The sequence below is a fragment of the Narcine bancroftii genome, chromosome 6 (genome assembly GCF_036971445.1).
Source record: "Narcine bancroftii isolate sNarBan1 chromosome 6, sNarBan1.hap1, whole genome shotgun sequence".
Lineage (NCBI taxonomy): Eukaryota > Metazoa > Chordata > Chondrichthyes > Torpediniformes > Narcinidae > Narcine > Narcine bancroftii.
This window is the reverse complement of record NC_091474.1, coordinates 88,697,941-88,723,914: the sequence shown is the minus strand read 5'-3', so window position 1 is coordinate 88,723,914 and position 25,974 is coordinate 88,697,941. Positions and strand designations below refer to the sequence as shown.

At 38.9% G+C, this 25,974-nt stretch overlaps 1 protein-coding gene across 2 annotated transcripts in view; it reads left to right on the top strand.

Annotated features, from left to right (window-relative positions):
• Window positions 1-25,974, top strand: part of LOC138736324 (wings apart-like protein homolog) — a 150,319-nt gene that overhangs the window by 25,674 nt on the left and 98,671 nt on the right. The window contains exon 1 of one of the 2 annotated variants that reach the window (XM_069885642.1): window positions 24,910-24,980. The exons of the other annotated variant lie outside the window; for it this stretch is intronic. The gene's annotated coding sequence lies outside the window, so the exon portion shown is untranslated. Of the gene's footprint in view, window positions 1-24,909; window positions 24,981-25,974 lie in introns of those variants that run through there. 2 annotated transcript variants of the gene reach the window in all.

Here is a 25,974-nt window from a genome sequence, read left to right as displayed (position 1 = left end):
TTTTAAATCTGAATTTTCGATAAGTTCACATTCTTGGGTGGTCTGGATTTCTGGACTTCTGCTATAATACTTTTTCTGGTAAAGTTGGAGGTTTCTGCAGGACTTCAATGCACAAGCAGAATGGCAGAAAGCACAATGCATAAACCTTGGTTGTTTTGGATTGAGGCCTCGAGCTGTGGCCAATGAACCATGAAGAACGCAGAGATTTAGTAGCTTACCTTCAAGCCCTGATAGAGCAAATTTTTGACATCTGTATTCTGACCTAAACAGTTTGGTGGTCATGACGATGCAGAGGGAGAAGAAAAGCTCTAAACTTTGAACTGGTGATTCAAGTTGCATGAAGGAATTTTTCATTGATTAATTCAAACAGAGACTTCACTGGCATTTCATTTTACTAATTCATTATATATTATGCGGTGATAACATAATTTAGCCTTCCTCTCAATGAACCATTTAAATGTAATGAAAAGTCTCCACAGGCTAAACATTATTAGTTAAAACTCCAATGTTTTAAAATAGTCTCTTTTCTGTTGTATAAATAGGGTGTGTGCATGTCATTATTTGCTGAATAGTAGAGAATCCAGCCGTAGATTTTGTCCTTCCAAGGTTGGCTGGTTGGTATAGTAGGATATAAAGTACTGATCATTTATTTGCTGAAATGAGACATTTTTTTACATGTGTTAAGAATATCATACACAAACAAAATGGGCTTTGGAGCAATATTTGAAGAGATCATTGCTGATCTGATGATGGGCTCATCTCCACCTACTTATCTTTTCACCGCATCCCTTAATTCCCCTACTATGTAAAAAGTTATCCAACCTTGTCTTAAATATATTCACTGAGGTCACCACTGCTTCAACAGGCAGCAAATTCCACCGATTCACCACCCTCTGGGAAAACCAATACCTCCTTATCTCTGCCCTAAATCTACAACCCTAAATCGTGAGGCTATGTCCCTGCTCCCCCCCACCAGTGGAAATAACTTACCTAGTTCTATCAGCACTTTGCCTGGAGATTTCTATGCCTTGGTTATTCCATTGTTCACCCAGATACTTTGTGACAGCCCCTTCATCCACCACCCCCTTAGAATTGCAGATTGCCACCACCACTTGAGTAAAAAATATTGCCTTTAGTTTCTGCTAACCACCTTTCTCCTTTGGTCATAAATATCTCCATTAAAAGAAAAAGTGCTCCTCATAATGTTGCCCCTACCAGATCCCCTCAGCCTCCTCTGCTTTAAGAGTACTGTTATGGATTCCAGAGGACCCCAAAATCCAGCAGCAATGGATATACACCACCACACAGGGTTATTTAAACAAAAGTAGTTTTTAATTATATTTGATCAAGAAAACAGAATTAAACTTTAACTTGTTACTTAACCAACAAAAAATTTACGAAAACCAACAAGGTCGGGTCAGATACAGCAATGAGCTCTCTGAACCCTTCTCCATTAACAATGGCGTGAAGCAAGGCTGTGTTCTGGCACAAACCCTCTTTTCAATCTTCTTCAGCATGATGCTGAACCAAGCCATGAAAGACCCCAACAATGAAGACGCTGTTTACATCCGGTACCGCACAGATGGCAGTCTCTTCAATCTGAGGCGCCTGCAAGCTCACACCAAGACACAAGAGAAACTTGTCCGTGAACTACTCTTTGCAGATGATGCCGCTTTAGTTGCCCATTCAGAGCCAGCTCTTCAGCGCTTGACGTCCTGCTTTGCGGAAACTGCCAAAATGTTTGGCCTGGAAGTCAGCCTGAAGAAAACTGAGGTCCTCCATCAGCCAGCTCCCCACCATGACTACCAGCCCCCCCACATCTCCATCGGGCACACAAAACTCAAAACGGTCAACCAGTTTACCTATCTCGGCTGCACCATTTCATCAGATGCAAGGATCGACAATGAGATAGACAACAGACTCGCCAAGGCAAATAGCGCCTTTGGAAGACTACACAAAAGAGTCTGGAAAAACAACCAACTGAAAAACCTCACAAAGATAAGCGTATACAGAGCCGTTGTCATACCCACACTCCTGTTCGGCTCCGAATCATGGGTCCTCTACCGGCACCACCTACGGCTCCTAGAACGCTTCCACCAGCGTTGTCTCCGCTCCATCCTCAACATCCATTGGAGCGCTTACACCCCTAACGTCGAAGTACTCGAGATGGCAGAGGTCGACAGCATCGAGTCCACGCTTATGAAGATCCAGCTGCGCTGGATGGGTCACGTCTCCAGAATGGAGGACCATCGCCTTCCCAAGATCGTATTATATGGCGAGCTCTCCACTGGCCACCGTGACAGAGGTGCACCAAAGAAAAGGTACAAGGACTGCCTAAAGAAATCTCTTGGTGCCTGCCACATTGACCACCGCCAGTGGGCTGATAACGCCTCAAACCGTGCATCTTGGCGCCTCACAGTTTGGCGGGCAGCAACCTCCTTTGAAGAAGACCGCAGAGCCCACCTCACTGACAAAAGGCAAAGGAGGAAAAACCCAACACCCAACCCCAACCAACCAATTTTCCCTTGCAACTGCTGCAATCGTGTCTGCCTGTCCCGCATCGGACTTGTCAGCCACAAACGAGCCTGCAGCTGACGTGGACTTTTTACCCCCTCCATAAATCTTCGTCCGCGAAGCCAAGCCAAAGAAGAAAGAAAGAAGTTACTTAACCTACTTACTTAACCTACCTAACCCACTTAATCCCCCCTTTAATACTAAGCACAGGTGTGTGTGATGTATATTTAAGATTAGAAAAGTTCTTTGGATCACAGTCCAATCTCACTGCAGGCAATTCTTGTAGTGTACACAGAAGTTAGCATTAACAGAGTTCACCAGTCTTTGGTGCTTAACAGGCAAATGGTTACCACTCAGGAGGGTTCTTGCTGGTTTTCAGAGAGAAATTCCTTTTCCAGGACATCCACAACTGATTCCTTCTCAATCAGTCTTGCTGACAAAACTTGCTCCCTTCAATGTTCTCCAGATGATCCTCTTTCTTTCAGGTCACCTTTCAGACCGCCAGTCTTCTCCTTTGACCAGACAGCTTGTCCCTCTGGAACTGATTTCTGTGACTCCTTCTCTCTCACTCCCTCCCTCTCTGAGAGCAAAGCTGTTCTGTCTTTCCCTGCAAAAATCACATGCTCTCCTAGGCAAGCTGTATGTTGATACTTTGTTGCTCCTCTGCAAAAGTCCTGCAAATTCTGTGTTTTAAAATGTTTGTGTGCAAGCTACTCTAGCAATTCCTCCCAAACCACCTTAAAATACTCTGTCACAGTACACATGAAAACAAATAAAGAAATCTAAGCAACCTGGGATATAGAGAAAAAAATCCAATGAAGTGCAAAGTAAGTCTCCATAAATGTGTCCCTGATTGAGTTTGTTGTTGAGGAGTCTGATGGTGGAAGGGGAGCAGCTGTTTCTGAACCTGGTGGTGTGAGTCTTTTGACCCCAAACCCCTAAATCGTGAGGCTATGTCCCTCGTCCCCCCTCCCCCCCCCCCACCAGTGGAAATAACTTACCTAGTTCTATCAGGACTTTGCCTGGAGATTTCTATGCCTTGGTTATTACATTGTTCACCCAGATACTTTGTGACAGCCCCTTCATCCTGCTTGTGCATTGAAGTCCTGCAGAAATATATGGTAGCAGCGAGATCAGTGCGTGTGCTGGTTGGTGTGGATCCTTGATGATTGCTGCTGGTCTCTGATAGCAGCATTCCCTGTAGATGTTCTCGATGGTGGGAGAGTTTTGCTTGTGATGTCCTGGGTTGTGTCCTCAGCCTTTTGGAGGGTGTTACGTTCAGAGATATTGGTGTCCCCATACTTGACCATGAGGCAGCCGGTCAGCACACTTTCTCCCACATCTGTAGAAGTTTGCCAGGATTTCCAATGTCATACCAAACCTTAGATTTCAGATTTATTGTTAGAGTGCATACATGATATCACAGGAACCGTGATATTCTTTTTCCTGCAGGCAAGGCAGAAATACCATTTATCGATATTGGTAAATCATTGCCCCATTATTTTTATTTCAATTATTCCAGCTGAAATATAGTAGTGTGCGAGTGGAATGAATATATGAAGAACTAATGGGAACCTGTTAAAGATAGGATGTTGACTTGGAGGAAAAGGATTCAAGAACAATATTGGTCAAAATTGTGCTCTGATAAATATGACATCATTTATTGATGTCAGATGTAGGTTGGTACAATACAATTTTGTGTATCAATTGTACCTTACATTGCAAAAATTTCATGGTTTAAAATCTGAAATTCTAGACACGTGTTTTAGGTGTGATTTAGAGATGGAAACGTTTATACATCTAACCAGGCTGTGCATGAAAGTAAGATACTTTTGGTATGACTTGGCAGAAATTTTGACAAAAATCTTATGGTTATTGGCAGAAAACTGTCAAAATATCAAATACAGTTTGTGAGGATTGCACTAGCGGTAGGCAGGAAATGTAAGAGTACCCCCCCCCCTCCCCTAATTATTACTCGCTGGAATATGGAAAATGCAAAGTTGTGTCCCCCCCTGGAAAAGATAACATAACCTTCAGAAGCAAAATGACGTGTTGGTTAAAATGTGACAATCTCGTTTGAATCGTACTGGCTTAAGGATATAATCAACTTCCCCCAAAAGGTTGAAATAGTATAGTTAGGTTAATAGTGTTGAATTCCTGGAGATGAAGATATGGACTAAAACAACCCCCTTTTTTTAGACAATTTTTTTAATGTTGGCAGTTGGGAGGGGGTTGAGATTTGGCAATCATACGAGACTGTAATTTTGAAATACTATTTATATGATGTATTTAATAATGTTCTATTTGAGTCTTGGAAAAATTAAAATGTTTATTAAAAAAACTAATGGGGCCTCATTAGTCGAGCTATAATATGTTTGAATTTGTACAAGCTCTGCCCCAAGCCATGTTTGATGCAAGAAGATGGGCCTTGCACTCAACATCTGCAAATCAAAAGCTTTCTCTAAGTTTCTATAGCATGACCTTCCAATGACAGTTCACAATGAGCCCTCTAATACATGGACTGCTCATTGCTATTGCTTTCTGACCAAATATCAATCTTAAATCCACACAATGTATTTCTCATAATTTTAAATCATTCTGTAACATGTTCTCAAAGGCTTTCTGTAGGTCCAAATATAGCCAAATTACCTGTGACTTGTATCCGTATAGTCACCAAGTCAGGCCCAGCTCACTCTTGATTTTTTTCAAATATGTTCATGTACATGTAATATGTATAAATACAGTGATCTGTTTCCAGACCATTTGTGACATGTGCTTGCCTGCTTTGCAATGTTCTTTTAGAGTGATTTCAAAATGCATGCAGGGAACATTTTAGTTTGTGTTTATGTCCTTAGAAAATTATACGGAAGTTATTTGCTTGCGCTGTATATAAGACAAAGGAGAAAAAACCCAACACCCAACCTCAACCAGCCAATTTTCCCTTGCAACCGCTGCAACCGTGTCTGCCTGTCCCGCATCGGACTTGTCAGCCACAAACGAGCCTGCAGCTGACGTGGACATTACCCCTCCATAAATCTTTGTCTGCGAAGCCAAGCCAAAGAAGATATAGGATATAAGCGAGAGGACCCTTTTGAAATCTTTTTATGCTCAGGAAATTTGTGTCAGTATCCCTCATGAATTGGAAAGATAGTATAGTAAAACTCCTGGTATCCGGCACCTATGGGCAATGATAGATGCCGGATAGGTGTATTTTCCGGTTGCTTGGTATTTTTACAATGCCTAACTAAAACACTGCATTAAGAATAAACAGTTTAAAGGAGAAAAGACAAAAATACAATACTATACTACCCTTCACTGAACAAACTTCACTTGTATGAATATATAAACCTTAAAGCATTTTACTTTATTTTCAGTCACATTCTTTGAAAACATTTAACCGCTGCCGCATCTGTAGCTTCCTCCCACTCCATAGAACTTTCCAAAAAAAATTACTCCCCCTCCCTCTTACCCCCGCCCCCCCAAAAAAAATTTACACATCAAGCCTCTGACCAGGAAAACTCTTTCTCAGCAAGGAGAAGGAGACACTTTAAGAGAATTTCCCCAACAGCGAGCAGCATGAACCAGCTCTTCTTTCTGGGCAACACCATTGCTGTTTCACACAACTTTATTCAAACCGCTGCTACGAGCAAAACACAACCAAGGCCCTCTGCTGGCTGAATATTTGCTCCATTCCTGACCAAAGGTTTTTTGTTAATTCAGAGAACATTCACTTTTACAATTTTAAACTTGAGTATTTTTAACCTATTTTATTTTGCCGGTTGCTTGTATTCCTGATTCCAGGGGTTTTACTTACACCACATCCACTATTTTAATCATAACTGTTCTGCTCGTTGCAACCTACAAAAGACTAACAAATGTGTTAAACCTGTTTGAGTGATTCTTTTTGCTCACATCAAATGCTATTGTTAATAGCAGTGGCCTTTGACCGTTTCCTTCATTATAGATTCAGCATTTTCCCAACTACTAATGTCAGATTGAACTTCTTCTCTCCTTTATTTCTTCAGTTACTTTGGTCCAGTCTGTGTGAGCTTGATATGATTTATGGAGTTTTGAAAGATCCTTTCTCCTTTTAACACCATACTCCCAATATACGGCCTCTTCCTGACAATTTGTTGTCTTTAATTACTCCAGAGCTGATCATTTTTATTTGCTTTGACCACAGCACTCAAGACCTCTAGCTCCACTATTTTTGGAAGGTCTTGTCATATCCAATGAAGACACATAAAAGATGTTTAATTTCTTTGCTATTTCTTTATTTTCTCAGGCTTGCTCTTTCTTTTGTTGCAAAATGTGGATGTTTAAGCTTCCAAAAGGTTTTGTTATTAGGCTGATGTGAAGTGTTGTTTATTCCCTTGCTCTTTGTGAAGTGATGCCATGAGATCTTTTAAATCCATCAGAAAGGACCAGGAAAACTCTTTCTAAGCAGGGAGAAGGAGACACTTTAAGAGAATTTCCCCAACAGCGAGCAGCAGGAGCTTAGTTTAATGTCCTATGCAAAAGCAGCTGTTTCCACAGTACAGCATTTCCTCTGCCATGCACTGGTGCTCAAATTTGGGCTTTTGTACTTGTGCCTCTGAATGGAATTTAAACCCCAAACTGTTTTGGGCAAGAGTGCTCCCCACTAAGGCACAGCTGACACTCGGCAAGTATTTTTGAGAACAGTTGCTGGCTTCTATCAAGTGTTAATTTTTCTAAACTTTAGTTCTAGTTATGTTTGCATTGAGTCCCTAAGCTGTGGGAGTGATGGAGGTAAATCCCCAGATATTCGGACTATCTGAAGGGACTCTCATTTCTTCCTCTTATTGTTGTGGGTGCCAGGCAATGTTAGAGGCGTATAAGCATAATGCTGGAGAAGCCCAGCAGGTCAAAATGTGTCCTTTATTTAGCAACGGTAAAGATACATAATTGACATTTTGGGCTTGAGCCCTTCATCAAGCTAATGTTAGTGGTGCCTTTTTGTGTTCCTTTATGGCAAGCAAAAGTTGTCAAATTTTGTGCATTATTAACATTTTGTGTATTAAAACATTACAATAAAGGAATCTTGACTCTTGTTCCTTTATATTCAAACTAGCCTTCAGTGATTGGAAGTCGGGCAGGGTATAGCAGCTGCATGTTAAATAGTCCTCAATGTAAACCGTATAATGGGAAGATATTGTTTAACACCAGAGATCCATTTGAAAGATTGCATAATGGCTGGCTTTGTGCATTGTCATCTGTTAGTATTCCAAGCTGCCTTTATAAGAAAGAGATAGGATATGTTGGGAGCAGAGTTAATATTATTAAAAGTGACTACTGTGACATTCATTTCCACTTGAAACAAGGCTATTTCTCCCAATTTCATAATTTTTTAAATAAATTAGCCGTCATTAAAGCAAGATATGGACTCATTTTGTGCTTTTAAGTATTGGAAGTTGGTAACTTCACCCTTTCCCTCAAACATCCAGTGGTAGAAATGAAGAGAAAGCCTGCTAAGAGTGATGTACAAAGATCCGGAAGTCTGCAAACTCCTTTGTGGTTAACTCTCATCATTTTTCTTTGCAGGCGAATCTGGCTCATGGATAGAATAAATGAATGATGGCTGGCATGCCCTCTATGTGTTAATTGGGCAGGATCTGAAACTAGGCAGAATGGTTTCAATTGTACAAAAGTTTGTCTTGGGGAATAGATTGAAATGATACCTACCAATTATCTTCAATAGAGGGATGGGTGCTTTCCTCTCAAGTCTTGGTGGTGTTTCAAGTAGAACAAAAGCTTTATTTCTGTTCTGTTCAAACTTAAAGTTGATCATTATTTTGGAAAAGATTGTAGGAAATGATGTTCTGCTCTGAAATAAATACATTGCATGGAGGGACATTGTTATAAAGTTGGAGTGATGCAGAAGCACCATATTGAATTTTTGCCTTGAAATTGAATGGGAGCAACCACAAAAAAAACTAATCGAGCAAGACTGAGGTTTTGAGTATCCTGAGTTAATGTTTTGACTTCAAATCTGTGTCACCATTTAGAGTATAAATCAGTGATGTGTGTTTTTTTTTAAATTTTTATTTTTCACACCATAAATCACATTAGCCATGATACACACTTTTTCTTTTTCACACATATACAGTGACTTTTTCTCCCCCCCCCCTTCCCTCCTCCCAAGCCACCCCCCCACCCCCCCCCTCCCATCCATTTTAGGTATACAATCTCGGTTACATTAAACCAGTCAGACAATGTTGTCATTCAACAAAAATACACCAGAAATTCTACTGAGTCTATTCTTTTCTTTCCTTCTCCTTCCATCAACTTAGGTAATGTTTGTCCCTGGTAGGTTTTCGCTATTGTATTTAATGTAAGGCTCCCATATTTGTTCGAATATTTCAATATTATTTCTTAAACTATATGTTATTTTTTCTAATGGAATACATTTATTCATTTCTATATACCATTGTTGTATTTTCAAATTATCTTCCAATTTCCAGGTTGACATAATACATTTTTTTGCTACGGCTAGAGCTATCTTAACAAATCTTTTTTGTGAATCCTTCAAATCAATTCCAAATTCTTTGTTTTTTATGTTACTTAGGAGAAAGATCTCTAGATTCTTTGGTATATTGATTTCTGTTATTTTATTTAATATCTGATTGAGATCTTCCCAAAATTTTTCTACTCTCTCACATGTCCAGATTGCATGAATTGTTGTTCCCATTTCTTTTTTACATCGAAAACATCTATCAGATACTGTTGGGTCCCATTTATTTAACTTTTGAGGTGTAATGTATAGTCTGTGTAACCAATTATATTGTATCATACGTAGCCTCGTATTTATTGTATTTCTCATAGTTCCAGAACATAATTTCTCCCATGTTTCCTTTTTTATCTTTATATTTAAATCTTGTTCCCATTTTTGTTTAGTTTTACCATTTGTTTCCTCATTCTCCTTTCTTGCAGTTTAATATACATATTTGTTATAAATCTTTTGATTAACATTGTATCTGTAATCACATATTCAAGGTTACTTCCCTCTGGCAAACTCAAATTGCTTCCTAATTTATCCTTCAAGTAGGATCTCAGTTGGTAATATGCCAGCGCTGTATCTCCAGTTATATTGTACTTATCTCTCATTTGTTCAAAGATAAGAATCTACTTCCTGAAAAACAATTTTCTATTCTTTTAATCCCTTTTTTTCCCCATTCTCTAAAGGAAAGGTTATCTATTGTAAAAGGGAGTAGCTTATTTTGCGTCAATATTAGTTTTGGTAATTGATAATTTGTTTTATTTCTTTCTACATGAATCTTCTTCCAAATATTGAGGAGATGATGTAATACTGGAGAAGTTCTATGTTGTACCAATTTTTCATCCCATTTATATAATATGTGTTCAGGTATCTTTTCCCCTATTTTATCTAATTCTAATCTCGTCCAGTCTGGTTTTCCCTTGTTTGATAAAAATCTGATAGGTATCTTAATTGTGCAGCTCTATAATAATTTTTAAAGTTTGGCAATTGTAAGCCTCCTTGTTTATACCATTCTGTTAATTTATCTAGTGCTATCCTCGGTTTCCCCCCCTCTCCATAAAAATTTCCTTATTATTTTCTTTAACTCTTTGAAGAATTTTTCTGTCAGTTGTATTGGCAATGCCTGAAATAAGTATAATATCCTTGGAAAAATGTTCATTTTAATACAGTTTATCCTTCCTATCAGTGTTAGTGGTAGATCTTTCCAATGCTCTAAATCGTCCTGTAATTTTTTCATTAGTGGATAATAATGAGTTTATATAATTGGTCTAGATTTTTGTTTATTTGTACACCTAGGTATCTTATTGCCTGCATTTGCCATCTAAATGGAGATTCCTTCTTAAATTTTGAGAAATCCGCATTATTCATAGCATTGCTTCACTTTTATTTACATTTATCTTGTAACCCGACACTTCTCCATATTCCTTCAATTTCTTATATAATTCTTTTATTGATAGTTCTGGTTCTGTTAAGTACACTATAACATCATCCGCAAATAGACTGATTTTATATTCCTTGTCTTTTATTTTTATTCCTTTTATATTATTATCTATTCTTATCAATTCTGCTAGTGGTTCTATAGCTAACGCAAACAATAAAGGTGATAGTGGGCATCCCTGCCGCGTTGACCTGCTTAAGTTAAATTGCTTTGATACATGTCCATTTACTGTCACTTTCGCTAACGGTCCCTTATATAATGCTTTAATCCAATTAATATACTTCTCCGGTAAACTGAATTTTTGCAATACTTTGAACAAATAATTCCATTCTACTCTGTCGAAGGCCTTCTCTGCGTCTAAAGCAACTGCTACTGCAGGTGCTTTATTTCCTTCTACTGCATGAATTAAGTTAATAAATTTACAAATATTGTCTGTTGTGCGTCTTTTTTTGATAAATCCAGTTTGGTCTAAATTTACCATTTTTGGTACCTGTTCTGCTAATCTGTTTGCTAATAGTTTAGCTATTATCTTATAATCTGTGTTTAGCAAAGATATTGGTCTATATGACGCTGGTGAGAGTGGATCTTTCCCTTGTTTTAGTATTACTGTAATTATTGTTGTTTTACATGAATCTGGTAAGCTTTGTGTTTCATCAATCTGGTTGATTACATCCAGGAGGGGCAGAATCAATAAGTCTTTAAATGTTTTGTAGAATTCTATTGGAAATCCATCCTCTCCTGGTGTCTTATTATTTGGTAATTTTTTTATTATCTCTTGTATTTCTACTGTTCCAAATGGTTCTGTTAATTTATTTTGTTCCTCTATTTGTAGTTTTGGTAGTTCAATTTTAGTCAAAAATTCATCTATTTTCCCTTCTTTCCCTTCGTTTTCAGTTCGGTATAATTGTTCATAGAATTCTCTAAAGTTTTCCTTAATTTCTTTTGGATTATATGTAATTTGTTTGTCTTTTTTCCTTGATGCCAATACCATTTTCTTAGCTTGTTCTGTCTTAAGCTGCCATGCTAGGATTTTGTGCGTTTTTTCACCTAGTTCATAATATTTCTGTTTTGTCTTCATTATATTCTTCTCTACCTTATATGTTTGTAATGTTTCATATTTTATTTTTTTATCCGCCAATTCTCTTCTTTTAGTTGTATCTTCCTTCATTGCTAATTTTTTTTCTATATTTACTATTTCCCTTTCCAACTGCTCTGTTTCCTGATTATAGTCCTTCTTCATCTTGGATACATAACTTATTATTTGCCCTCTAATGAATGCTTTCATTGCATCCCATAGTATAAACTTATCTTCTACTGATTCCGTATTTACTTCAAAATACATTTTTAATTGTTTTTCAATAAATTCTCTAAAATCCTGTCTTTTAAGTAGCATGGGGTTTAATCTCCATCTATACATTCTTGGAGGGATGTCCTCTAGCTTTACTGTCAGTATTAAGGGTGAATGGTCCGATAGCATTCTCGCTTTATATTCTGTTTTTCTTACTCTATCTTGCATACTAGCTGATAACAAAAATAGGTCTATTCTTGAGTATGTTTTATGTCTAGCCGAGTAGTATGAATATTCCTTTTCTTTTGGGTTTTGTTTCCTCCATATATCCAAAAGTTTCATTTCTTGCATTGATTTAATTATAAATTTGGTTACTTTGTTCTTTCTGTTTATTTTTTTCCCAGTTTTATCCATATTTGAATCCAAATTCAGGTTGAAATCCCCTCCTATTAGTAAGTTCCCTTGCGTATTAGCTACCTTCAAAAATATATCTTGCATAAACTTTTGATCTTCTTCGTTAGGTGAATATACATTAAGTAGATTCCAAAACTCCGAATATATCTGACATTTTATCATAACATATCTCCCTGCTGGATCTATTATTTCCTCTTCTATTTTAAATGGCACATTTTTACTAATTAATATAGCCACTCCTCTTGCTTTTGAATTATACGATGCTGCTGTTACATGTCCTACCCAATCTCTCTTTAATTTCTTGTGCTCCAATTCAGTTAAGTGTGTTTCTTGGACAAATGCTATATCAATTTTTTCTTTTTTCAGTAAATTTAGTAGTTTCTTCCTTTTAATTTGGTTATGTATTCCATTAATATTCAAAGTCATATAGTTCAGCGTAGCCATTTTATACTTTGTTCATCTTCTCTTTCCGTTTTTCCATCATTACCTTTCTTCCTTTTCCATTTCTGTTTTCTTATTTTAAACCCTTTATAAGACAACATTCCTACAACATCAAACATTTTCCTTATTCTCCTATTTATATCTTCTTTAGCCCCAATCTCCCCTTCCCCTCCTGAGTTGTCCTTTATCCCTTGTCGGACAACCACATCTCCCTTCTCCATTTGGGTTTGCAAATTCACTCGCAAGTGTCAACTGATTTTGCAGTGACCGCTATTCCCCCCCACCCAGCCCCCCCCAGAAAAGATTTCACTTTTCATATGTAACAAAGGTCACTCTTTTAATTCCCTCCTTATTCTCTCTATTCCATTACCTTCCCTTATTAATTCTTGTCTATACTATCTATATTTTCCTCTAAGTACAGATACATTCACGTATGCACATTATATCTATTCACTCTTATACCTCTTTACCCACATACATATCAATCGTGATCATTTTTACTCTCATTACCCGTCTTCATCCCTCAGTCTATTTTGTAATTGTTCTGCAAATTTTCATGCTTCTTCTGGATCCGAGAATAGTCTGTTTTGTTGTCCTGGAATAAATATTTTCAATACCGCTGGATGCTTTAGTATAAATTTATACCCTTTCTTCCATAAAATCGCCTTTGCTGTATTGAACTCCTTTCTCTTCTTTAGGAGTTCAAAACTTATATCTGGATAAATGAAGATTTTTTGCCCTTTATACTCCAGTGGTTTGTTGCCCTCTCTTACTTTTTCCATTGTCTTCTCCAGTACCTTTTCTCTTGTAGTATATCTTAGGAATTTTACTAAAATAAATCTTGGTTTTTGTTGTGGTTGTGGTTTAAAGGCCAATGCTCTATGTGCCCTTTCTATTTCCATTTCTTGCTGTAGTTCTGGACATCCTAGGATCCTAGGGATCCAATCTTTTATAAACTCCCTCATATTCTTGCCTTTTTCATCTTCCTTAAGGCCCACTATCTTTATGTTATTTCTTCTGTTATAATTTTCCATTATATCTATTTTTTGAGCTAACAGTTCTGTGTCTCTATAGCTTTTTTATTAGATTCCTCCAATTTCTTTTTTAAGTCTTCTACCTCCATTTCTGCTGCTACTGCCCGCTCTTCCATCTTGTCCATTTTCTTTCCCATTTCTGTTAAGGTCATATCTATTTTATTCATTTTCTCTTCTGTGTTGTTTATTCTTCTTCTTAAATCATTAAATTCCTGTGTTTGCCATTCTTTAAATGACTCCATGTATCCTTTAATAAGAGAAAGTACAACCTTTATCTTGCCTTTCTCTTCTTCTTCTATTTCACTGTACTCTTCCTCTTCCTCTTCTTCTTCCTCTGGGTTGGCCATCTGTTGTTTCTTTGTTGCCCTTTTCTTTTCTTTCTTGTTTTCATTGTCTTTTGTGGTCTCTTCTTGCTGCAGGTGTTCTGCAGCTGTCGTTGCCGGCTGTGGAGATCGACTCCCCAGCTGGTCCCCCCTCCCGTCGGTGTGTTTTTTTTCATGCGCGGTTGCGCACTTTTACTCGGCTCAGCGAGCCATTTTTGTAGTCCACTTTCTACCGACCTGAGGGAGCGGGTTTCTCTCTCCACCGCGGGCCTCTTCGAACAGGTAAGGCCTTCTCCTTCTTCTTCCGTTGTCTTCTCTTCCTCTCTTCTTACCGTTGGTTTCGATTTTTCTTTTTTTGTCGCCATCTTCTTTCCACCTTTATACTCACTTTTCTTTAATTTTTATTTCTGTGCCTTTGTATTTTCCTTTGTTTTTCCCGACTTTTCTGGAGAGGGCTGGAGTTCACCGTCCGGCCACTACTCCATCACGTGACTCCTCAATCAGTGATGTGTTGATGTATTCTCTATTTGCTTGGGAGAGTGCTCAGAGTGGTGCAGTGCAAAGTGGGCTGTTTGACTAGCTCCAAAACACTTCCCTCCAGTACATATATTGACTCCTTTCACTTCAGACACACTGGCTGTTGGGTGCATGATTTGCAATGTGCATCATCTAAAATGCACTTTAGCAATCTCTGAAACCAACAAATTTTACTCCATCCTCTCTTTGGAAATGTATTGCCTTGCTTTGTTGGGTCAGACTCTGGAAGGCACAACTCATCAGCTTTGTTGGTTTACCTTCATAAAGTGTAGTGGATCTGCCCCGTGTTTCTGAAGGCCATTCAGTACGTATAATCTTTCAATCTTTTAAATTAAAAATTAAAACTTTAGTAGTAATGTAATATCTGAAGACTAAGAACTGAAGTTGGATTGGAGGATGATGGAAGCAATGCACTTTACATGACTTTTACTTCAACAGGTCTTCTTTTCTCCAATCTTTTGTTCACTGTTTCCACTGTGGTGTGTGTAACTGTTATTTTTCAGACTTTTTTTAAAAAGTCTGATGATGAATTGGTGCTGTAGGTGATGCAAGAGAGGGCTGGGTTAGGGACAAGTTCAGTTTATTTTGGTGTTTGCCCAAGGTCTGAACATGATGGGACAGTTTTAATGCTTCCTGCTGTTGGCCTTGAATGTAGATTGGATCGTACTGTGAGTAAGTGACTTGAAATATTTCAGTGCTAATATAAATAAGAGCAGGATGGGCGAGTGTAAGGGATCTGTGCCTGTCACTTTCAATTGCCAACAGATGTACCAAATGTTGTGGTGTTACTCAGCACTGATGGAGGTCTGAGTTTGGGTGTAAACACACAGGAGGGTTTGGATGTTAAAGGTAGTCAGCAAAAGGTGTTGGAAAAATAAATGAGAAAATCTATATTGTTTCCTCAGAATTTCACATTTAATTTAGTATATCAGTTAAATGAAACATTATGACCTCGTGTATGTTAATGCTGGGACTTGCATTTGTGATGTGCTGGAGATTTTAAAAGAACATATGATTTCAGGGTATATTGCAGAATTTGAGTTTTGGCCCAATCCCCAAAACTGGCCACCCTGACGTAAATTAATCACCTTTTGGGAGTTTCTCCATTTGATTTCTGGGCCTTCAAAGAGGCCTCAAAATTAAGTTGGATATTTTCAAAAGAAGTTTATTAGTAGATTTAAAATTTTGTATTTTTGAATGTAATTGGAACTGGTCACGGTAAAAACATCAAAGGGGAAGGAGGTAGAATTGTCCAGAGGTGCAAAATTCTGAAAATATTGGAACTTAGAAGTAAAAATGCTGCAAGTCAGAATAACTGCAGGAAATCACATTCTGGTAGTTGACTTCTCTTTCTCTTCAATGTTATCCAACCTGCGGAGTATTTCCCATATTTTGAGCAGCTGGGTACATTTTAAAGTACAGTAATCTCCAGCCATTTAATTTGGGGTTCAGGCAGATTAATTTACAGTTTTAAAAATAATTCTGATTTTTTTTAAAGAAGTTGAGGCTGTTAACTTCAACATTTTACAAGGTATAAATTAAAGCAAAATTTGAAGAAAAATTTCAAACTATTTGATTATATTATTACTTCCATGAGAAATTTTTGTATTTGCACTCCAGGGAAGAAAGTCCTGGCCTATTCTTGTAACTCAGGCCCTCCTTTCTTGATAACATCCTTGTGAATCTTTTCCCCTCGGAAACTTGCCTATTTTGGCTGGGCAGCTGATGGTGTAGTAGAGTTACAGGCAGGTGGGGGAAGGACCTCTTTCTTCTAGATGTTACTGTTTATCCTATCTTCCTCTGCTTTGAGGGAAAAAAGATCAGCAAGCGTCATAATGTACTCCAACTCTGTTTAGGTACTGCTTTACACAAATTAGAACATCTCATGGGATTACACCAGTAACATATTTTAAAACCGTATTGATTGATGCAGAAAATGTGACAGATAATTTAGACATTGCAAGATCTTGAAGCACTGATTTATTATAATGTTGATTGGGAATAAAAAAAATTGTTGAGATGAATACTCTGCAGTACAATAAGGTGTCATGTGTTTTTATTATTTATAGATAGAGCACGCTAACAGGCCCTTTCAGCCCATGAGCCAACGTCAACCAAACACACCCATTTACCCAATTAACCAACTCACTCTGTACACCTTCAGATGTGGGAGGTAACCAGAATCCCCAGAGGATCCCCATGCAGACAATGGACAAATGTACAAACTTCTTGCAGGCAGTACTGTATTGAAATCTGGGTCGCAGGTGCTGTAACCGGGCCTTTCACGTTATCTTAGATAAGGCCTCAGCTTACACATTTTGTTGATCTTAAGTGTGATCTTGGGCAGACTGCAGGTTTTAATGTTTTGAACAATAGTGCCATGGTTAGTGTAGAGGTTAGCACAATGGTGTTACAGCGCCAGTGACCAGGGTTCGAATCCGACACTGTAAGGAGGTCTCCCTGTGTCTCTGTAGGTTTCCTCCCACCATTCAAAACATACCAATGGTGTAGGTCATTTGGATGTAATTGGGTGGAATGGGCTTGTGGCCTGAAAGTGTTTGTTACCATGCTGTGTGACAGGATTTAATTTAAATGTAAACATCCAAGCAAAATGCCTTTTTCTAACCAGATCCTTTTAGCAATTCTGCCACTGCTTCATTTTGGGATGATTTATTTGTGAAACTCCCAGTGGAAAAGGCATTCCAGCACTTGCCATGCATTGATTTTTCTTCCCCCAAATAGAGGAGCCTTTGGTCTTGTACCAAATGTCACATGAAACTGTGAAGCTTGATACTGCTCAGCGTTGTATGGTGAGATTTGCTGTTTGTATCCTCTTTGCCAAGCTTTTTAAGAATCGGCATAATTTGAAAATGAGCTTTTCCTTCCACATCATCATGACCTTCTATAGAGAGGTGGATGGAAAAGAGATTCAGCAGGCCTGATAAAGACACCCAGATGGTGTGTTGCCTCCCAGGTGCCGAGGCACAGGGTGTCTCCGATCGAGTCCTCCAGCATGTAATCTCAGGATTACTGCCTGTGCCTCATGCTACTGAGGGCAAAAATAGTGAGATAAATGTGTGGCTGAGAAACTGGTGCAGAGGCTTTAGACTCTTGGATCACTGGGGTCTTTTTTGGAGAAGATATGATCTACACAAAAAGGATGGAATACGTGTAAAACCCCGCTTTACGAATATTCAGATTATGAAAATTTGCTTATACGAAGAAACCTGTGTTTGCTTTTATGAAGGAATTATAATGGGTTATCATTTTTATGAAAATTGCCTCCAATAGTATTCATTGGATCTTTGCTTTACGAATTTTCAGTATATGAATGGTTTCTCAGGAACACTCAACCATTGTAAAGCAGGATGTACCTGTACCACCTAAACTTAAATGGGTCCAATATTCTGGCAGGCAGGTTGAATATGGCTGTTAAGGAAGATTGACATTTTGTAGGGGGATGGGAACCAGAGTGTCAGAGCTGATGAAAGGTGAAATAGAAATAAACCAGTGTGCATCAAGGATGACGAGCAGGTGATGGGACAAAATTGCAACAGGAAGGATGACAGATATAGTGCATTCAAAAACTGGTCTAAAGGTATTATACTTAAATGCAGGCAGCATTAGAAACAAGGTGGATGATGATCTTGCAGGTTGGAGAGTGTGATGTTGTGGCCATTACTGAGTCATGGCAAAAGGATGGGTGTACTTGCGAGCTGAAGGATACTTGATGTATCGGAAGGATAGGCAGGTAGGCAGAGGGAATGGCTCTGTTGGTAAATAACAATTGGAAAGTAGTGACGTAGGATTAGAAGAGGTAGAATCCTTATGGGTTGAGTTAAGGAATGGCAAAGGTTAAAGAATCCTAATGGCAGTTATATACAGGCCTCCAAACAGCAGCTGGGATGTGGACCACAAAATACAACCGGAAATTTTTAAAAAGGCATGTCAGAAGGACAACATTACAATAATGAAGGGGGATTTTAACATGAAAGTAGATTGTGGAAAGTCTTTACAGGATCCCAGGAGGGAGAGTTTGTGGAATAACTAAGGGATGGCTTCTTAGAGAAGCATGTATCGGATATTTTGGATTGGGTGCTATCAAATGAACCAGTGGTGATTAGAGACCTTAAGGTGAAAGGGATGTTTGGAGGCAGGTCATCACAATGTGATTAAGTTCACTGTGAAATTTAAAAAAAGAAAGGCTTAAGTCCGATGTGTCTGATATTTCAGTGGAATAAAGGAAATTACATTAGAATGAGAAGAACTCGCCAGTCAATTGGAAAAATGCACTATTAGGGAAGACAGCTGATCAGCAATGGCTGGTGCTTCTGTGGGGGAAAAAATGAGGAAAGTGCAGGACAGGCTTGTAGTAAAAGGAAGGAAAGTTGTGAATGGGAAAATGAGACAAATGTGCTTGACAAGGGCAGATAAAGAAAGTAAAAGCAGCAGAGAGGGTATACAAGGAAGCAAAAAATAAGTAGAAAGGACTGAGAGAGAGGACTGGAAAACTTAGAGAAGGCAACTAAGAAGGTTAGCAAATAATTTCAAAGAGGATACTAAAAGTTTTGTTAAGCATATAACGAGCAAAAGAGAGACAAGAATAGACATAGAACTGTTAAAAAATGATGCTGGAGAGATTGTAATGGAAGACAAGGCAAAGGGAATGAATTAATATTTTGGATCAATATTCATGATAGAAGACATTAGTAGCTTACCAGGCTCTCCGGGGTCTCTGGGAAGTGAAGTAAGTGCTGTCAAGATCATGGGAGAGAAGGTACTTGGTCTAAGGGTAGATAAGTCTCCCGGACTGGATGGAATGCATTCTCAAGTTCTGAAGGAGGTTGTTGCAGAGATTATTGAGACATTGGTAATGATCTTCCAGAAATTAATGGATTCTGGCATGGTTCCAGAGATCTAGATGATCGTGAATGTCACTCTAATGTTTAAGAAGGGAGGAAGGAAACTATAAACCTATTAATCTAATGTCAGTGGTTAGGTAAATATTGGAATCAATTTATCAAAGATGAGGTTATGGGGTACCAGAGGACTATCACAAGATAGATCCAAGTCAGCATGGTTTCCTTAAAGGAAAATCATTCCTGACAAGCCTACTGCAATTTTTTAAGGCAATAGAAGCTTTGTACTAAGGATCTTTGTACTTGGATTTTCAAAAGACCTTCAACAAGGTGCCACATATGAGGATGTTCAACAAGATGAAAGCTCATGGAATTACAGGAAGGATACCAGCTTGGGTAGAGCATTGGTTATAGGCAGGAAACAAAGTGCGAATAAGGGGATCCTATTTGGGTTGGTGGCCTGTTCCTTGAGGTGTTCTGCAGGGGTCAGTGTAGGGGCCACTCTTTTTACATTGTGTATAAATGATTTGAATAATGGAATAGATAGCTTTGTGGCTAAATTTGCAGATGACACCAAAATAGGTGATAGAACTGGTGGTGCTGAGGACACGGAAACGCTGCAGAGGGTGGGACAGATTTGGAGAAAAAGCTGCCAGATAAAATACCATGTTGGGAAGTGCACAGTCATACACTGTGGTTCAAGAAATAGATGGGCAAACTGTTATTTAGATGGGGAAAAAAAATTAATAGGTACAAAGGGACTTGGGAGTCCTCATGCAGCCCTCCAGGCTGAGTCGGCAGTGAAGAAAACAAATGCATTGTTGCAATTCTTTTCCAGAGGAATAGCATTTAAGAGCAGGGATGTAATGTGAATTCTATAGAGAATCGATGAGACTGCACTTGGAGTACTGTGCACAGTTTTGAACGCCCAATTTGAGAAAGCATGTGGTAGCATTGGAGAAGGTTCAAAAAATGTACCAAGAATGAAAGGAGTGTTTGTCATCTCTTGGACTGTACTTGTTGGAGTACAGAAGGATAAAGGGGGAACCTCGTAGAGACATTCCTAGTGTTGAAAGGCCTGGACAGAATAGATGAGACAAAGTTGTTTCCCGTGGTAGGGAAGGTAGGGTGAGAGGCCACAATTTCAGGTTAAAAGGGCATCAATTTAAAACAGAATGGCAGAGAAATTTCTTTAGCCAGAGGGCCGTGTGTCTGTGGAACTTGTTGCCACAGGCGACAGTAGAAACGAGGTTATTGGGTGTACTGTATTTAAGACAGAAATTGACAGGTGTTTTTAGTCAGGGAGAAGGCCGGGGAGTGGGGCTGAGTGAGAAGAATCAGCATTAAATTGCAGAGCAGACACGCAGGCCGATTGGCCTACTTCTGCTCTTGGTAAATGGTTATATGGTTATATATATGGTTGGATCTTGTGACTTTATCAAGAGCTGGTCCATAGAAAGAATCAAAATATTCACTTGCCTTGACATTTATAAGGATCAAACTAGTTTTGTTAAACGCATTCGAAGTGATTTGGGGGTGGGTGCGAGAAAGACTAGTTTAACAGTGCAAACTGTTTTCTTCTCGCCTCATGTTAAGACAGCTGATCCAACAGTCTGTCTTGAGAGAGCTGACTAGATTTAAAGTGATATCTGCAACATTGTACAATATCCACAGATGAAAATTACCATTAGAGAAGAAAATGTACTGTGATAATATATTGGTAGCCCTGTAGTGGATACCATTATTAACCTTAAACTGCATCACAAGCAAAGCTAAGAATATTTGCTGACTTAGTGGTGAAGGATAATAGCTGTGTGTGTGTTCATCCAATTAATTTACGAATTTGCCTCTGTACGTTTAAAGCCTTGGAAGAGAATTAACCCCTTGATGGATACTGAGCTTGGGTGAGATCTAGGTTCAAAGTGCTGGAACGTGCTGACATAGCGGAATCTTGCTCACAGCTGTGGTGATACTGCATGTGAGAGGGCAAAACAAAATATATTGGGATTCTTAAGCCTTGCCCTTCGAATGCAACTTTTAATGTAAATGTCCAGAGACAAGAGTTCAAAACACACCAAGCAGCTGGGGAAATTCTGCTGCTAACCTGTTCATTGATGGTGTCAGAAAATTCTAGCCCATATGTGACTCCAGATTCTCCCAATGTGGACGAATCTTACTGCCCCTGAAGTACCCAGCAGGCTACTCGGTTGCACCATCTTGCTTTAGTCAAACAGAGCAAGTTTGATGTGATCTTCCAGGATTGTTGTCTGAAGATGGCGCGCAAAATCATTGAGGCCCCTGTACACATCATCTTTCAGCTGCTCCTGTCAGGAAAGAGATAGCATATCAGAGCCAGCTAGGCTGAAGAGCAGCTTCTTCTCACTGGCAGTGAGAATTCTGAACAACCAAAAGGATCTGCTCACACTAACCATCCAAGACTCTTATTCATGAAACAATATTTATTTATTTGTGTATATGAAAACTTGTCCTGCATATGTATTGTTTGTCTGTACAGGTGCTCCTCAACTTACAATGGGGTTGCATTCTAGCAAACCCATCGTAAGCCGAAAAAAAAATACTCCCACCGTTTGTTTTTTTACAAAGAAACCTGTGTTCGCTTTTATGAAAGAACTTGATTGGGTTTTCACTTTTATGAAAATAGCCTTCAATAGCTTTATACTATTTTGGCTTACAAAAGTGGGGTATACCCTTACCTTTATTCCACACTGAAAAAAACCATTAACAACCACAGCTGAAAGCACACTGGCCGTGAAGAATATTTGAAGCATTGAACTAAAATTAATTGCTGGATGGTGGGGATACGAGAGAGTAGCGTACCGCATATCACAAGCGCGGGAAAAGATCAGAATTCGAAATTGAAAGAACGGATTCAAACCATTGTAACTGAAAAATCGTAAGTTGGGCCTTCATAAGTAGGGCCACATCTGTATATGTGTTATGTCTCGTTGTGTTGTCTTCGTTTTCCACCGAGGACCAGAGAATGCTGTTTCATTGGGTTGTACTTACGCAGTCAGATGACAGTAAACTTGACTAAAACCAGATTTTCACACACGAAATCGTGACCTTTCAGGCTACATACCTGGCACTACCTTGACAATTTCTAGGCACATCCTTTCCCACTGGCTGGATAAACTGACCACGTTTTACAGCACAGAAGTTTACTGTGAGCAGGGTGACACCTTGAGTTTTCAACATTGATTTCAGCCTGTATAAAGTGTCAAGGCATCAGGTCAGGCATGGGCAAGGAACCACCATCCTGATCACATCTCCTATCTTCCTGGAGTTAGTATTAATCAGTAATCTGATTTTTAATAACACTTGGAAGAAGCACTGATAGGAGCAGGTGCATAGATTGTAATGAAGGTGGTGGACTTCAGTGACTTGGAGAGGGGTATAGATAGGTTAAGTAAGTGGGCAAGGGTCTGGCAGATGGAGTACAATGTTGCCAAATGTGAGGTTATCCACTTTGGAAGGAAAAATGTAAGTTCAGAATACCACTAAATGGCAAACGATTGCAGCAGGCAACCATGTCAAGGACTTTGGAGTGCTGGTGCACGAACCACAAAAGGTCGGTTTGCAGGTAGAGCAGGCTATCAAGAAAGTAAATTGAATGTCGGTCTTCATTGCTGGAGGATTAGAATTTAAGAGCAAAGCAATTATGCTACCTGGTGAGGCTGCATCTGGAGTTCAGTGTGCAATTGTGGTCTCCTTACTTGAAGGATGTACTGGGTTTGGAAGCAGTGCAGAAGAGGTTCACCAGGTTGATTCCAGAGATGAAGTGGTTAGGTATGAGAAGAGATTGAATTGTCTACAACTGTTCTTAATGGAATTTAGAAGAATGAAAATGGATCTTTAGAAACATGAAATTATGAAAGGCATAGATGAGATAGAGGTAGGTAAGCTGTTTCCATTGGTGGGGGAGACCAGAACTAGGGAACATAGTCTCAATTTAGGATGGAGATGAGAAGGAACTGCTTTTCTCAGAAGGTTGTGAATCTGTGGAATTCACTGCCCATTGAAGCAGTGGAGGCTGTGTCAGTAAATATATTTAAGACCAGGTTGGATAGATTTTTACGTATTAAGGGATATGGGGAAAAGGCAGGTAGGTGGAGGATTCTGTCATGAGATCAGCCACAGACTCATTGAATGGTGGTGCAGGCTTAAAGGGCCAGATGCCGTACTCCTGCTCTGATTTCTTGTATTTTCTTATAATTTCAGCAGGTTCCTAGTTTAGGCCTGCAGCTGGCAATGAGAAAGTCAGCGTGAGATGAACTTGCAATCTTGTCCGGTCTACATCTATCCACTCTTGCATTAATTGAAGTGACCAATGTCTAACAAGTATACAGTATTGGATACTGTTTTGATGTGTTGGTGCAGATTGCCTCCCAGGGAGAACAGCAGCAACAATAGAGTTTTGGTCACCTCTGTGTGATTACTGTGTACAAAATTAAGTAGACAGGACTGGAGGAGAATGGTAGGGGAGGGATTAGAAGAACAGGAAAGAGGTATTGGTGCAATTGTAGAATTTCATGCGGTCACGGGCATTGGTCCGAGGTGGGGGGTGATTAGTGGGAAGGGATGAGTGACTGAGAGAGCTTATACAAGGCCAGCAAAGTTGGATCACAAAAACCAATGTTGAAAAAACTCATAGGTCTAGCAGCATTAGTGGAGGCAAAATGCATTCATCAATGTTTCATGTTGAAATATGTGGACATACAACATTTTCCTCATGGTGCCACTTGACCCACTGAGTTCTCCAGCATTTTTTATTCCAGATTCCAGCATCTGACATCTCTTTTCTTTGGCAATATTGAAGAATGCCAAAAATGGAGCATTTGGAAAAGATTTCTATTCCATATTTGAATGCCTCCAATCATTTTTTCTGAATTCTAAGGTTTTATGATTTGATCTCTAATCTTGTTGAGGAACTCCAGTAAATCTCAGTTTTGGCTAAAAAGAGCATTCTCGAAGTGTGTGTGGAGCTCCTAATGGCTTATGGTGTTATTGTGTGAGTTAACTCTCCAGTGAATCCCAGTGAAAATCTTGTTTATAATTTGGAATCCAGCTTAGCTTGGCTTTGTTGTTAAAGACTTGCTAGAATTGAACCAACCTGAACAGTACTATTAGCTGAATGTACTGAGTGAAGATTCATGTGATGAGTTTGAATCCCATCATATAAAAGCTGAAGAATTTAAAAATTCCAGCTTTTTTTTTTCAGGAAGCTTCTTTTGCAGACACTTCAGCTGCAGCAAATATTTGTATATTTGAACCATAAAGGTAGCTTTCATACCCCTGAGTGGACCACTGATACTCAGAGAGTCAGGTTCTGTTGAAGAGTGAGCTGCGTATGTCAAAGCTCTGCACTAACCACATTCATTGCTGGATTCATTACTCGAGCTGTTTGTCCTTGAATGATGTGTGGGTATGTGAAACAGAGAGTATTTTTAACCTGGTGCTCAAAATGATTGGTAGTAAAAAGTTAGGCAGCTGTTCCCCCTACTCCAGGATCTGCTAACACTGTAAGTGAAGGTGATACAATAGATAGCATCGTGAAAATAATTGTCGACAGCCCAATATTAGATTGGATTATCAAGGTTGGTAGCTCTTTTTTTTTTGCAGCATTTCAAATGAGGCTTTTCTGCAGATATGTATTTTGTTGTTTATCTTGAAAGTGGTCATTGCTTGATACCTTAGTACAGATACATATCTATGCACAGTTAGTTCATAGCTTGATCGCAGGCATCAGAGTGTTTATAATCACAGAAAGGCTTCATAACCAGGCCTGATAGATTTCAGTTTTATTGAGTGACCTTGAATTAAATCGTATTTATGATGCACGATTGGGCTTAGCTGAGATATTCTTGGTGGTTAAGTGACCTGCAGGTATTGAATGCACTGGATGAAATGGTTCAGTACACCTGCTGAGTTTGGCAATATATTGGTGATACTGGACTAGCACAGAGTTTTGAGTTTTGGTCCATTGATTCACCATCATTTGAATTCTACCATAGCAGCTGAAGAATTTAAATCTAAGTAACTCAATAAATTTGTAACTTGAAAGGAAATTTCAGCAGTTTTAATCAGTAGCAATAACATAAAACTATCAGATTGTTACTAAACCATCTGGTTTAACTGGTGTCCTTTAGGGCAGAAACTACTGTTTTTGCTTGATCTTGCCCAAGTGACTCAATTTGCCTGACTTTTAACTGCCTCGTCCATTCATGGAATTAAGGATGGGCAATAAATGCAGACATTCCCTGTTATGTCTGTAAAATAATAAACTGAAAAGTGATTCTTTCTTCCGTCGCCTTAGGCATTTGTTCACATAAAGCTTTTTGGATTTTATTCAGGTGCTAACTTTAGCAATGAAGTGCTTTTTGATGTGTCATACTTCAAATTGTGCCAGGTTTGGGAAGGTCCTGTTATTGCAGGGGATATCTTTACTGCCATTTTATGGTGCACCCTCATGCAGAGGTAAACCAGGTATTTGAATATTTCACTCTAAATGTTTCCTCACAAACCTTGGAGACCATCAGGTCTGCAGCTTCCACCTCTGGTCCACAAAGTGAATGTTAGAATATTCCACTA